The sequence below is a fragment of the Protobothrops mucrosquamatus genome, unplaced genomic scaffold (assembly GCF_001527695.2).
Source record: "Protobothrops mucrosquamatus isolate PMUCROS unplaced genomic scaffold, P.Mucros_1.0 scaffold978, whole genome shotgun sequence".
Classification (NCBI taxonomy): domain Eukaryota; kingdom Metazoa; phylum Chordata; class Lepidosauria; order Squamata; family Viperidae; genus Protobothrops; species Protobothrops mucrosquamatus.
This window is the reverse complement of record NW_015387220.1, coordinates 54,758-69,037: the sequence shown is the minus strand read 5'-3', so window position 1 is coordinate 69,037 and position 14,280 is coordinate 54,758.

Below are 14,280 nucleotides of genomic sequence, written 5' to 3'. Positions count from 1 at the left end.
AGGACGAATACGTTGGACAATAAAGAGATGTTATTGATGGGGATTCATACAATAGATTATAGATCAGTGTTACCCAATCTTGGCCGTTTGAAGGTGTATGAACTTCAACTCCCAGAAGGCTCCAGCTAGCCACACATTGTCAAGTGGCCAAGATTTTGGAAACATCTTTATAGACCAGGGGTATCAAACTGCTGGCCTGCGGGCCGGTTGCATCATGCGGAGGCCACGCCCACGCCAGCTCCGGCAATGTGAAAAAGTCACAATATGTTGCGACAGGTCACATGATGGACGAGTTTGACACCTGTGTAATAGACTGATAAATTGTCTCTAAAATGAAGACAAAGAACATGAATTAGTCAAAGCAAACCTGTGCAACATTATTATTGGTTCCAGTTCTTTCTCCTGAGGACCGAAATATCCTGCATTTTGATTGGCTGTTGTGTTTATGAGCTTCCTACTAAAAGCTGGACTCTGTAGATATATCATTCAGAATCAGAACAACAGTGTCATCTAGTCCACACACACACACACACACCCTGCCCAATTTGGTTTGGTCTAAGAACATTTATAGTGTCGAAACTGTGTCCTTCCCAGCACGGAAAGAGAAGGATAAGAACATTTCTACACTAGTTGAACATAAAAAGGTCCAAGCTCTTAATTTACAACACAGAAAATGTGTTTTAATAGACTTCAAGTGTGCATGTCTTTTCCTCACAAATGCTCAGTGTATATTCCTGCCTTATTGTGACATTACAACCCCTTTTTAGCCTGTTGGATGACCTGACTGGTCATAGCAACCTGAATCAGCATTGTTGGGGGGGAAACTAAATATCCTTGTCTTTGTCAAATAGTTGAATCTTCTGCATGTTTCCTTCAGACTATTAATTAGTTGAGATTGATCGTCTAGTTGTTTTATTTAGGCCCCAGTTTTGTACTAAACCCCCCATCCCCCAAATAGTATATAAACATATAATCGATTCTATAACCAAGAAACATAAAAATAAAATTATGGGGGTCTTAAGATTTTAAGGCATCTCTATTTCTCTCCCTCTAATGGAGGGGTGTCTACTGGGGGGTGGTGGTCAAAAAAGTCAAGATGGTGGCCACAATGGTGCAATCAGATTTCTTTTTACAAGCTTTGGTTGCATGATGCTGCCACCTTGACTTTTTTGACCGTTTTTTGAGAAACACAGCTTTAAGAGACCAGCTAGCCTGCATTTCATGTATTTACACATAGGGTGATATCTCTGGGAAGGACACATTTGCAAAGCGCTTCTGAAAATGCTCTCCAGCTTCCAGGAGTTGGAAGGTTCCCAAAAGTGCTACTCACAATCTGCCCCTAGATGAAGCTCTTGAGTCCAAACATCCCTTCTGCACTAAAGGCACCCATAATGTTTATTCATAAGGTGCCGCTTTCGGGTGCCACCTGCTCCTGTTGACTAATTAGGACAACCTCAGATAACCTGAAGTGAAAAATCAGTTCCAACGAAATATATCATTCTCTTTTTATTACGCAAAGCACACGCTGCAGCTTTGTGCAGCAGAAGCAACGCAGGCGGGCAAGATTTCAGCCCCTCTTTCCTTTTCATTCACCAAGCACTGAATTGCATTGAAATGGAGACCTTGACATTCAATTAATTCAAATGGAGAGAGTCAGATGTGGGGATATTCAGGTTTTTTCCCCCCTTCCCTCTCTCTGTGGGAGTTGTACTGAAGCATCAGCCAACGTAGAAAGCATCTCTGGTTAAAATTCATTTTCTCCTGAGAGACATTTGGTTGAGGAATACATAAAAATATAATGCAGCTATGGTTTTCACAGAAATACACAAAAAAGTTTGTTAAAAGGTTGGGGGGAGGGAGGGGGGGAGGGAGAGATGCTTTGCATTAATGTATTAAATCCTAAAAAAAGGGTTCCTGAAACTGCCCCCCCCAAAGAACCAGTGGCTACAGATCTAAATTTCCAAAATCGGTAGCACTTGAAACATCTCGCTGAAATTCAGGTTCATTTTGTCAAATGTTGTTCTTTGAGTAACCGCCCCTCGTGTGGGGCAGGGGCATCCGCTGGGGATAAAAATATCGCAAACATGGTGACTTCTTCCTTCTGAAATTTTAAAAGCCCTGAAGAAAAATTCAGAGTTCTCAGAAAAAAATTAGAGAGGGCACCACTTGGACGTTAGCAGGGAGAGCATATGCAGCATGTTGTAGATCAGTGATGGCGAACCTTTTAGAGACTGAGTGCCCAAAAACTGGACCCGCTCCCGCTCCACCCCCTGCCCCACCCCTGCTCCACCCCATCCTGCCTGCCTGCAGGACCACTTACCGTCTCCAGGGCAGGCCGAAGATCTCCCAGCAGCGCCATGGAAGCCACGCCCTCTGCCTGCGCCCCACAGCATCAACTGTGCACGATGGGGCATGAGGGCAGAGTCTTGTCTATGCTGCCTGGCTGCCATGTCCTTGGCTGCACTGCTCCACGTGGGCCACGCTCGGCGGCAACTCTTCTCCAGGAGGGTTGCTGGTGAGGAGGGGGTTAAGGGGGGAAGCAAGGCTGGTGCAATGGCACGTGTGCCCACAGAGAGGGCTCTGAGTGCCACCTCTGGCACCTGTGCCATAGGTTCGCCACCACTGTTGTAGATCCCTCTTTCAAACTCTCTTTTGGCGAAACCTCTCAACATCTCCCTTCTAGCTCAGCATATTGGGTGGACTGGTTCTGCCTGGAGCAGATGTTCTGTCCTTCTGCAAGGTCCCGGTCCCTTACTTGAACTTGAAATATCCTGTCAATCTAATCAGATAACCCAAATGGAGACTTCTTAATCAAGCAGCACTTTATTTGATCAAATTAAGCAGCTGGGTGGCCAACAATCTGGAATGCTGGCAGAGTTACGTCCAGAAGTGCCACACCTTAGAAAGTTGGTAGCATTGCTTTATAAACTTTGTTAGTCAATGAAAATCAGACAACAGAGCCATTACATCATAAGGAAGACATCGATCATTCCTGAACACTCCCTTATTCCCTCCTTCAGTATGTGGGAAGTCAGCTCTCCAGAGAAGGAAATATTAAAAAGGGCAGAAAAATATATTTCCTCCAAGGATCTTAAAGAAGCAGGAAAGCATGCCCAGTTTTCTTAATAGCCCCAAGTCTGCCTCCCCCAAGCAGAAACCAGCTCTATACAAATGCAGATGTAAACCATCAGGAAAGCTGGAGCTAGGAGATTAGGAAGACAAAGACCTAAAATCTGCATACCCCACCTGGGACAGGACATGGTAGGATTAACTCACAAAGGCCAAAGGGCACACCCAAACTCAGGTCAGAATACATGACACAGGAAATAGCCTCAAAACAGGAACAGTAAATAACTCCAAACAAAAGGCTCCAGAGGATATAAAAAACCTACTTCCTACATGTGCTCAGTCCTTTTTCTCTCCTCTTTGCTGCCAGAACCATCTTCCTGTCTGGCTCTCCTCTCCAATAAACTACAACCTTCTTCCCAAAGCAGTTGCCGTGTTTATTCCCAGCTTGGATGAACCAGGATGAAGACTTTTCTTCCAACAAGTACACCCCATCCATGTACATGTTTCCCAAGCCTGCAAGAGATTTCCCTGGAGCAAAAGCTGATTACAAAAAGCAAGAAAGCAACAGTTAGACTAAACCAGTGATGGCGAACCTTTTAGAGACCGAGTGCCCAAACTTCAACCCAAAACCCACTTATGTATTGCCTGGTGCCAGGTGGGTGTGGCCGCTGGGTGGGTGTTGCCCACTGGGTGGGCGTGGCTACAGTGGTCATGGCAGACGGGTGGGCTTGGCAAGGGTGGGCATGGCCAGCTCGATGTTGCTCCTGGGGAGGGACGCCTGTGGGGCCCGGGCAGGGTTGGGGGAGATCCAGGGGTCTCTGGCGGGTGGGGTGGTGGGCAGGAGGTTGGTTCTGTGAGATGAGATGAGGCAGGGCAGGGGTGCCATGTCGCAGGGCAAGGCGAGGCAGGGGACAGGGCGGCTGCTGCCTGACACCATCGGCCCCCGCACACAAAGGCCAGCAAGCGCATGGGTGCTGGGATGTATCCGGCCACGTGGGACCTCGGCAAGTTAGCAGGCGGCTGGTTGAAGAGGACGGTTGCCATCTCCAAGGCATGGCATGTGTGCCTACAGAGAGGGCTCCGAGTGCCGCCTCTGGCACGCGTGTCATAGGTTCGCCACCACTGGACTAAACAATTTCCCTTTGTTCCAGAACCCTTCACTTCAAACACTAGGTTGCTAAGCTGTAATACAGGTAGACCTTGATTTGCGACCTTAATGGAGCCTGGAATTTCTCTCCTATTCATTACAGTTATAAGGTGCCCACATGACTGATTTGATCTTACAACATTTTTTTGATGATGGTTGTTAAATGAACAGAGCAGTTGTAAAGCAAACACTGCAGCTGTTAAGCAAACTCATTCCTGCAATGGGTTTCTGCCAGAAACTGGGAATAAATCCTGGTTTCCAGCAAAAAAAAAACCAACCATTGTAAATTACAATCTTGTGACCACAGCATGCTGCAAATGGATGTACGGGCTGGCTGGTTGCTGAGCATCTGTAATGCAAACAGGTTGTTAATTAAATTTTTCTTTTGGTTTATCAAAATATAAAATACAAAGAGAAATGAAAAAAAGTAATAAAAACTGGGAGGAGGGGGAGGGAAATGAAAAAAATGGTATAAAGAAGGAAAAGGAAAGAAAAAAAAAAGCACCAACTTCTGACTCTCTTTAGCACAGTAGAAGATAACAACATTACAACCACAACTTTTTACTTTTACACAACAGTGTGTGCAAGCCATTTCTATAACAACAAACCTGTCCAATTAGCAAAAATAAAATCAATGTTTCATTTTTTGTTTCATTGCAAGCACAAAATCCGGAAGCAATTTCAAAATAGAAACAAGATTAGATATATTCTCTTCTTTGGATAAAAGAATAAATTTAACCCATCTCTGCTTCTCTTTGCTGTGGAGAAGAGAGCCCTGGTCCCCAGATTCAATAACATCTATGGAGATTCTCAGTCATCCAGGTCATGGCTGTCCCAAAGGTGCTTTTTCAAGAGGCAATCAGACTTTCTTGTTTTTCTTTGAAGATGTTTCACTTCTCATCCAAGATGCTTCTTCAGCTCTGAGAGAGCTGAAGAAGCTTCATGGATGAGAAGCTAAATATATCTTCAAAGAAACATAAGAAAGTCCACTTGCCTCTTGAAAAACCATTTTTGAGACAGATTACCCTTGACTTTTGCTCATTAGAGAAAAAGCAGGAACTTTTAAGTGGAGCTATGCCATTGGAAAGAATGAAGCATTTTAACACATCTGCACCAAAAACAACAACAGCAACAACCGAACAAATGGACAGCTTTTCAGAAAAGAATTAAAGTCCGTGTAATTCCAAGCGCCCTTCCATACTTTTTAGCTTTTGATGATTTCTGAAGAATAACCTTAGATATGAGCCCATGGCATTTTTACGTTTGAGGCAAACCATAATTAAAACCAAAAGAACCTCAACGCAAGAGTATGTCTTAATGACAGGAACGGATCTTGTGTGTAAATAACTGGAATGAATTGGAATTTAATGTACATCCTTAGTCACTTGGTAAATATAAATGTAATCAGTTGAGTGGCTGGTTCTGAATGCAAATGGATAATTATAATATTAGATTAGCAGATTCATTTGTAGGATATAGAAAAAGCAGAGAAGGCCATCCACTTTTGAATCTCCCTTTCTGTAAATTGATAAGAGTCCGACATCTGCAGTGTGTTACAGCATACAAAGAGTGAAAAAAGGAGTAACTTTCACTTCAGTGCTACGGTGACACATTTGGGGCACTGCCAGGAGCATTGTAATGCACATCAAAAAGAGCGGTATTTCAGTTTTAAATTATAATAATAATAATAAAGTTCAAAGGGACCTTGGAGGTCATCTAGTCCAACCCCCTGCTCAGGCAGGAAACCGTATACCATTTCAGACAAATGGTTGTCCAGTCTCTTCTTAAAAACTTCCAGTGTTAGAGCATTTACAGCTTCTGGAGGCAGGTTGTTCCACTGGTTAATTGTTCTAACTGTCAGGAAATTTCTCCTTGTGGCCTCCATTTTAACTTTTTTGATCTCCTTGTGGATACTCTGGGATATACCCATTTACAGATAGTCCTTGACTTACAACAGTTCATTTAGTGACCATTCAAAATTACAACAGCACTGAAAAAAGCGACTTATGAATGTTTTTCACAGTTACGACCTTTGCATCATCCCCATGGTCTAGTAATCAAAATTCAGATGCTTGACAACTGGTTCATATTTATGACCGTTGCTGTGTCCCAAAGTCATGTGATTAACTTTTGTGACCTTCTGACAAGTCAAGTCAATGGGGAAACCAGATTCACTTAACAACCAGATTACTAACTTATCAACTGCAGTGTGATTCACTTAACAACTGTGGCAAGAAAAGTCGTAAAATGGGGCAAAACTCACTGAACAAATATCTCACTTAACAACAGAAATTTTGGGCTCCATTGCAGTCATAAGTTGAGGACTACCTATATTAATGTGGTGTCCCATTCTTTGAGTGTCCAAAAGGACATGGAACAGAAGAATTTGCAGGAAATGGGTCAAAAACATCATAAAGATCTTGACCACAACTACAAAATTAAGCCTGCCATCTTGAATTATTTTTAATTGACTTCCCCATGGGTGTGGTTGCTAAGACTTGGCAATGACTTGATCGCACATAATCAATCCATTGATCAATCAATCTTGTGGAAACCCCCCTCTTATAGGCACTTTGAATTTTTGCAGCTGGTTGGATGCTTGCTAATCTTACATCTCCAAGCATCTGTTCTTAATTCTTAGAGCTCCTTGGCACCCAGATTTTTAATTTCTGGCAGCCTTTTGTTGTTTATCTTCACCTACCATGAATTGCTGATCATTGTACAACAGCAATATAATGATGCTCAGAAATTTAGTAGATACTAGAAGTTTATTGGATAAAGGGGTATTTGCCAGATGCCAGAATCTATATTTCAGAAGCAGTATCTCCGGCCTGCCATCCCTCCCACTCAGCCTACCTCAGGTTTATTATGATTATCAACCAAATTAGGTCTTTGTGAAGGGAAGTGGGGAGGAGAGAGAGAGAGGAAAGAGAGAGAGAAAGAATGTATTTAGGCAAATGTGGCAGACTAGGTGTTGTCTCGTAATGTAATACAGTAATACACAAATAATTCATCAAAGCTAACATCTGATATGAGTTTATGATTAATTGCTCAAGTGAAGTGAAAATATAACCTGGAAGAAGCTATGGACCCATAGAACCTATTGTGCCCTCCTAATATTAAAAAAACAGAAAGGTATGAATACAAATTGGCAGGGAGGACATGCCAAAGTTGCCATCTGCCATGGCCTTCATTTGGAAGGTCCCAGGCAGTGGCCTTCTCTGCCATGGTCCCCCACCTTATGGAATATTATCTCCCCCTTCCCAAAATTAGATTAGCCCAATCTCTCTTGATGTTATGGTAGTCCCTCAAGACCTGGTTATGTCACCAGGCCTGGGGCTTCCAAGGAACTGGAGACATATTTAGATGGCTCCCTTACTGAGGTGGATATATTCTCTCATTCTCTTACTCATTCTCTCTCTGCCTGGGGTTTGTAAATTTTAAATGCTAATTAACGTCTAATGTTTTCATGTTGACTTTTTATAGCTTTCGAATGCTTGTTTTTATATAGGCATTGTTCCTAGTTCATTATTTTACATCTCCCCGTCACTTTGCATGAGATGGGCAGATCTGTAAAGGAGTGGATGGATGGATGGATGAATCCACCACCAATTCTCATCATTAAAATTCAGGATTTCAAATGGGGATACAAGGGATAGGAATTGTGGTGGCACAGTGGTTAGAGTGCAGTGCTGCAGGCTACTTCTGCTGACTGCCGGCTGCCAGCAGTTCAATTCTGATCAGCTCCAGGTTGACTCAGCCTTCCATCCTTCCAGGGTCGGCAGAATGAGGATCCAGGTTTTGGGGGGCAATAGGCTGACTCTGTAAATCGCTTAGAGAGGGCTGTATAGCACTGTGAAGTGGTATATAAATCTAAGTGCTATGTGCTATTGCTGTAAGTCAAACCTACAGTTCCTCCATACAAGTTTTAGCTGCCTGTCAGAAGTCAGGCTGAATAAGCTTCATAATCTCAGATTACCTCAGTTGTGTAATGATGTCATTGCCTATGTGACACTACCTCTCTTCACTCCAGCTATTACTGCATTTGACACGACACTTTTTGGAGTACCCACTGTTTCCTGAGAATTCCCAATGGCTACCTAGCATGCAGAAATGCAGAATTTCCCCGTGGTTGTTTGTTGAATGGCAGATAACTCTCACTGAATCAGATTGCAAGGGAATCATTGTCAGTGGGATATGTGCATGAATTCAGATACATTCAAAGTAACATTTAGACCAGTGATGGCGAACCTTTTAGAGACCGAGTGCCCAAACTGCAACCCAAAACCCACTTATTTATCACCGTGTGCCAGGTGGGCGTGGCCCACTGGATGGGCATGGCTGTGGTGGTCATGGCAGATTGGGTGGGTGTGGCCAAGGTGGGCGTGATCACCTCAATGTTGCTCATGGGGAGGAACGCCTGTGGGAGCCGGGCAGGGTTGGGGGAGATCCAGGGGGTCTCTGGCAGGTGGGGCGGTGGGTAGGAGGCTCATCCTGCGGGGAGAGGCGAGACAGGGCGGGGGTGCCATTGTCACAGGGCAAGGTGAGGCAGGGGCCGGGGCGGCGGCTGCCTGACACCATCGGCCCCTGCACACAGAGGCCAGCGAGCGCATGGGTGCTGGGATGCATCCAGCCACGTGGGACCTCGGCAAGTTAGTGGGGGGCTGGTTGAAGAGGGACGGTTGCCATCTCCGGGGCATGGTGCGCGTGCCCACAGAGAGGGCTCTGAATGCCGCTTCTGGCACGCGTGCCATAGGTTCGTCACCACTGATTTAGACATTTGTCCCTGTTTTAATCACCCTCCTTTAGGGAAGAGTTGTAATCCGTCATCAAGAGAGGACAACTGTATGAAGAACTGTGGACTGGAGTTTAAAAAATGAATGTAGGCAATTCCATTGTCACTGGATAACTTAGTCTGCATGTGTCCACATATCAATAGGCCTAGGCCAGGGGTAAGCAACCTTGGCTCTTTTATGACTCGTGGACTTCAACTCCCAGAATTCCTGAGCCAGCCATGCTGAGGAGAAAGGGAGAGTTTCCAAGCTGAGCCATGCTGGCTCAGGAATTCTGGGAGTTGAAGTCCACCAGTCATAAAAGAGCCAAGGTTGCCTACCCCTGGCCTAGGCTAAGTAAGAAAAATGGGCAATGAAAAAATATAAAGTACGTTAAGAAAAAGCTTTTTTTTTTTTTTTGCAAAAGATTGGGGGGGGGGGGGAGAACCGAAACAGCCTCATATCCAGTGGTGGGATTCAAATATGTGAACAGCCAGTTCTCTGTGTGGATGCCACTTCCAGAAGTCCATTCTGGGCTGGGGCAACAATAAATTAGCTACCAGTTCTACCGAAGTGGTGCGAACCGGCTGAATCCCACCGCTGCTCATATCACTGAAAATTTAGCAACATATAGATATAATTTAGCAACACAAGACAAGAAAAATTTTTAATTTATACCATGGGTATGTGGGAAATATTAAAAAGTCAGTGCTTTTGACTATTATCACTCTTTCACAATTTTTGAAAAGCTTGGAAACTTTCAGTAATGTATGACTTGTATTGAAAAGATTTGATTCATTATCTAGCTGAGGGATTTTAATCTGTTTTAGCTTGATGCTTTTGTTTGTTCTCATGCTTCAATAAATCTTGTATCTCTGTTGCTTCCTGTTTTTATATTGTGGGATTCACTATGCTCTGCGATAAACAAGATTTTATTTGTTGAATAAATCTGTGAAATGTGTGCAGGGGACCCCAATTCAAGAATGAGACCCAAGTCATTTGTCGCACTAAAGGAATACAACTCTATTTCACCAAGGGACTGAGAAAGTGTTAAAATGCAGCGCAGTGCAGAGTATATGACGAAAGCTCTTTTAATATAAAATGATTTCAATTTCAGGATTCTCACACAGTATTTTCACAAGCTTGGAAACTTTAAGACATGTGGACTTCGATTTCCAGAATTCCCCTGCCATCATTCCTCCTCAAGAGCCAATATATTTCCGTCCACTGAAACTAAGCAGTTTACTTTTTGCTTTACAATTTGTGGAGACCCGAGACGTAATCGTTAAAACCAATGAGAGAAGACAGTTGCAGGATCCATTCTGGGTCAATCACTGGGACCAGAGATTTTGTCTTTCGAGCTTTCAGACTCACGCGGGAGCCAGTGGTGGGATTCAAATATGTGAACAACCGGTTCTCTGTGTGGATGCCGCTTCCGGAAGTCCGTTCTGGGCCTGGGCAACAAAAAATTAGCTACCGGTTCTGCTGAAGTGGTGCGAACTGGCTGAATCCCACCACTGGCTGGAGCCCATCTTCACAGAACTTCTCTCTAGCGGAGTGTGTGCTGTCCTGTGTGTGGTATTTATAGTGCCTGTTGTATGTGGCTTTTTAGATGTTGATCAGGGTGTGTTGATAACCTGCTTTTAAGTCATTAGCTGTCATTTGGTTGTGCTGCCCAGCCATGCTGGCCCTAAGATGGAACCTTGTGATACCCCACTGTTTACTTCCCTCCATGCAGACAACAAGCATTGGTGATGGGAGTGTTGGAAGAAAAGTCTTCATCATGGTTCAGTCCAAGCCGGGGATAAACAACATGGTGACTGGTTTAGAAAGAAGGTTGCAGTTTATTGAAGAGGAGAGCCAGGTAGGAAGATGGCTCTGGCAGAAAAGAGAGGGAAAAAGGGGGGCCGAGCACATGTGGGGAGTGGGTTTTTATACCCTCTGGAGCCTTTTGTTTGGAGTTGCTTCCTGTGGCATGAACTTTGACCTGAGTCTGAGTGTGCCCTTTGGTACCTCTGTGTTAATCCTATTATGTCCTGTCTTAGAGTTTGGGTGGGGTATATAGATTTTAGGTGTCTTTGTCTTTTTGATCTTCTAGCCCAGTAGTTCTCAACCTGTGGGTCGGGACGCCATTTGGGGTCGATCGACCATTTCATGGGGGTCGCCAAGCAAGGTTGTCTGCCATTTTTTTTGTCCGCCATTTTTCCCCCTTTTCTGGCGGGTGCCTTACCTCCCTTGAGCTGGGCCAGCTGGTGGTCGGCGTGCTCCGTCTCTGCCGCTTGCCAGCTACGCCTCGGCCGGCGCAGGGGGCGGAACCACGCATGCGCGGCGCTCCCGGGCAGGGAAAGTCCTTGACTTACTACCGGTTGGGTAGTCCTCGACTTACGACCAGTTTAGTCCTCGACTTACCACCGGTTTAGTCCTCGACTTACCACCGGTTGAGGTCACGGCATTAAAAAGGTTGAGAACCACTGTTCTAGCCATCTGCATTTCTACAGAGCTGGTTTCTGCTTGGGGAAGGGAGATTGGGTGGGGCTATTAAGAAAAACTGGGCATGCTTTTCTGCCTCTTTAGGATCCTTTGAGGAAATATATTTTTCTGCCCTTTTAATATTTCCTTCTCTGGGGGGCTGACTTCCCACAGGAGTAAAAAAAGAAAATCAAGATGGTAGCAATAAAGGCCTGGCTGAAGCCCCTCCTCTTTCTACACACATCATGATGTACATAAAAAAGGGCGAGGCTTCGATCATGCGGTTGCAGCTGCTATCTTGACTTTTCGGATAATTTCCATCCCTGTCAGACTCAAGGCATGGATTAAAATGCCACTTTTGTCGGATTTTGCATTTCTTCAAACACTGCGATGAAATTCCCAGCTCAGAAGGCGCATTAAACTGAAGAACGGGGGGGGGGGGGAAGTATGCTGCTAGAAGTATTTTAGAATCATATCTTTATTTGTAAAACTTTTCTACACAACAATTCAGCCCAAACGATTCCCATAGCAGCAGGAATATGTGCCAAAACATCCGTTTCCATAACAATTCTTTTCTCTTTTCTTAGCAGAAAAAAAATGAAAAATAAATTAGAATAGATTGAGGGATGAAAATAAGCACTTCTAAAAATGGAAAGATGGAGCATTATGTTTCTATAAGGTCTCAATTTAATAATAAGCTTAAAGACTTAATTAGTCTTATACTGATATTTTAGGGATTCTGGTTTTTTCCCCCCTTGGTTTCTTTTTTTCCTTTCTCCTTATGTTCAGTTTACTGTAATTTTTGTACTTATATGGCCATACACTCACTAAAATACTAGCTTTATCCTTCAATAAATTTCTACTAGTTTTTTTGTTTAATAAAAGAAGAAATATAAACAAAAACAGCCTGGCACGGGAGTGGACTATTGGGCCCATCTGTGATCCAATCCAAGCTATTTATGTATCAGGTTCCATCCTCCAAATATTTGCTCCACATTTCAACCACCAGTGGCAATTCTCCTAACAGACTCGAACCTTCCCCTGAAATGTTATGTGGGAAGTCAGCCCCCCAGAGAAGGAAATATTAAAAGGGCAGGAAAATATATTTCCTCAAAGGATCTTGAAGAGGCAGGAAAGCATGCCCAATTTTTCTTGATAGCCCCAGGTCTCCCTCCCCCAAGCAGAACCCAGCTCTGTACAGATGCAGATGTAAACCATCAGGAAGGTTGAAGCTAGGAGATTAAGAAAACAAAGACACCTAGAATCTGCATACCTCACCCAAACTCTAAGACAGTGGTTCTCAACCTGTGGGTCGGGACCCCATTTGGGGTCGATCGACCATTTCACGGGGGTCGCCAAGCAAGGCTGTCCGCCATTTTTTGTCCGCCATTTTTTTCCCCTTTTTCGGCAGGTGCCTTATCTTTCTTGGGCTGGGCCAGCTGGTGGTCGGCCTGCTCCGTCTCTGCCGCTTGCCAGCTACGCCTCGGCCGGCACAGGGGGCGGAATCACACATGTGCGGCACTCCCGGGCAGGGAAAGTCCTCGACTTACGACCGGTTGGGTAGTCCTCGACTTATGACCGGTTTAGTCCTCAACGTACGACCGGTTTAGTCCTCGACTTACGACCGGTTGGGGTCGCGGCATTAAAAAGGTTGAGAACCACTGCTCTAAGAGTCATTAGCCCCAGCCCCAGGGAAGCAGGATATGACCTTTGGGTCACAATAGGATTAACCCATCACCATCAGAATACCAGAAAAGCACACTCAGACTCTGGTCAAGGTTCATGCCACAGGAACAGGAAACAACTCAAAACAAAAGGCTCCAGAGGGTATAAAAACCCACTCCCTACATGTGCTCAGCCCTTCTCTCTCTTTTCTGCCAGAGCCATCTTCCTATCTGGGTCTCCTCTTCAATAAACTGCAACCTTCTTTCTAAAGCAGTCGCCATGTTGTTTATCCCTGGCTTGGACTGAACCACGATGAAGACTTTTCTTTCAACAGTTATTTATTTATTACATTTCTGAGACCCCCCCCCCCATTCCCTCAAAGAGGGATGCTGGGCAGTGTACAATAAAATGTTAAAATATAAAAGAGTATATATAAAAGTTAAATGGTAACGGCGTGTTAAATGTGGTTGGCAGGCATTCGGCAAGCTAAGCGTAATTTTCAAGAACAACTTCCCCCTGTGCCTGAAAAGTTTTCTATCGGTGTGTGTTTTGCCAACGAAGCATGGACACTAACCTCACAATCGATACAAAAGCTATGAGTGGTGCAAAAAGCCATGGAAAGATACACGCTCGGCATTGCAAGACAAGACAGAAAGACCCGCACACGGATTAGAGAACAAACGAAAGTATACAATATCATCAAGAGAGTAAAAGAATTGAAATGGAGATGGGCTGGTCACATAGCAAGAAGAACTGAGGGCAGGTGGATCAAGGCAGTCATAGAATGGATCCCACTTGATAAAAAGGGTCCACGAAAGAGACCTAAAACAAGATGGATCGACAACATCAACAAGTATTGCGGGCCCAGTTGGCAAAAGAAAGATCAGGACCGTATAGGCTGGAAACATGCAGAAGAGGCCTTTAACCTGCAATGGATAGACAATGGCTAAAATGATGCTGTTACCTCCGAGACCGCCTTCTGCCACAGATTTCCTCCCATAGACCGGTACGCTCCCACAGAGTGGGTCTCCTCAGGGTGCCGTCGGCCAAACAATGTCGGCTGGCGACCCCCAGGGGGAGGGCCTTCTCTGTGGGTGCCCCCACCCTCTGGAACGAACTACCCCCCGAGATCCGGACGATTCCGGATCTCCTTACTTT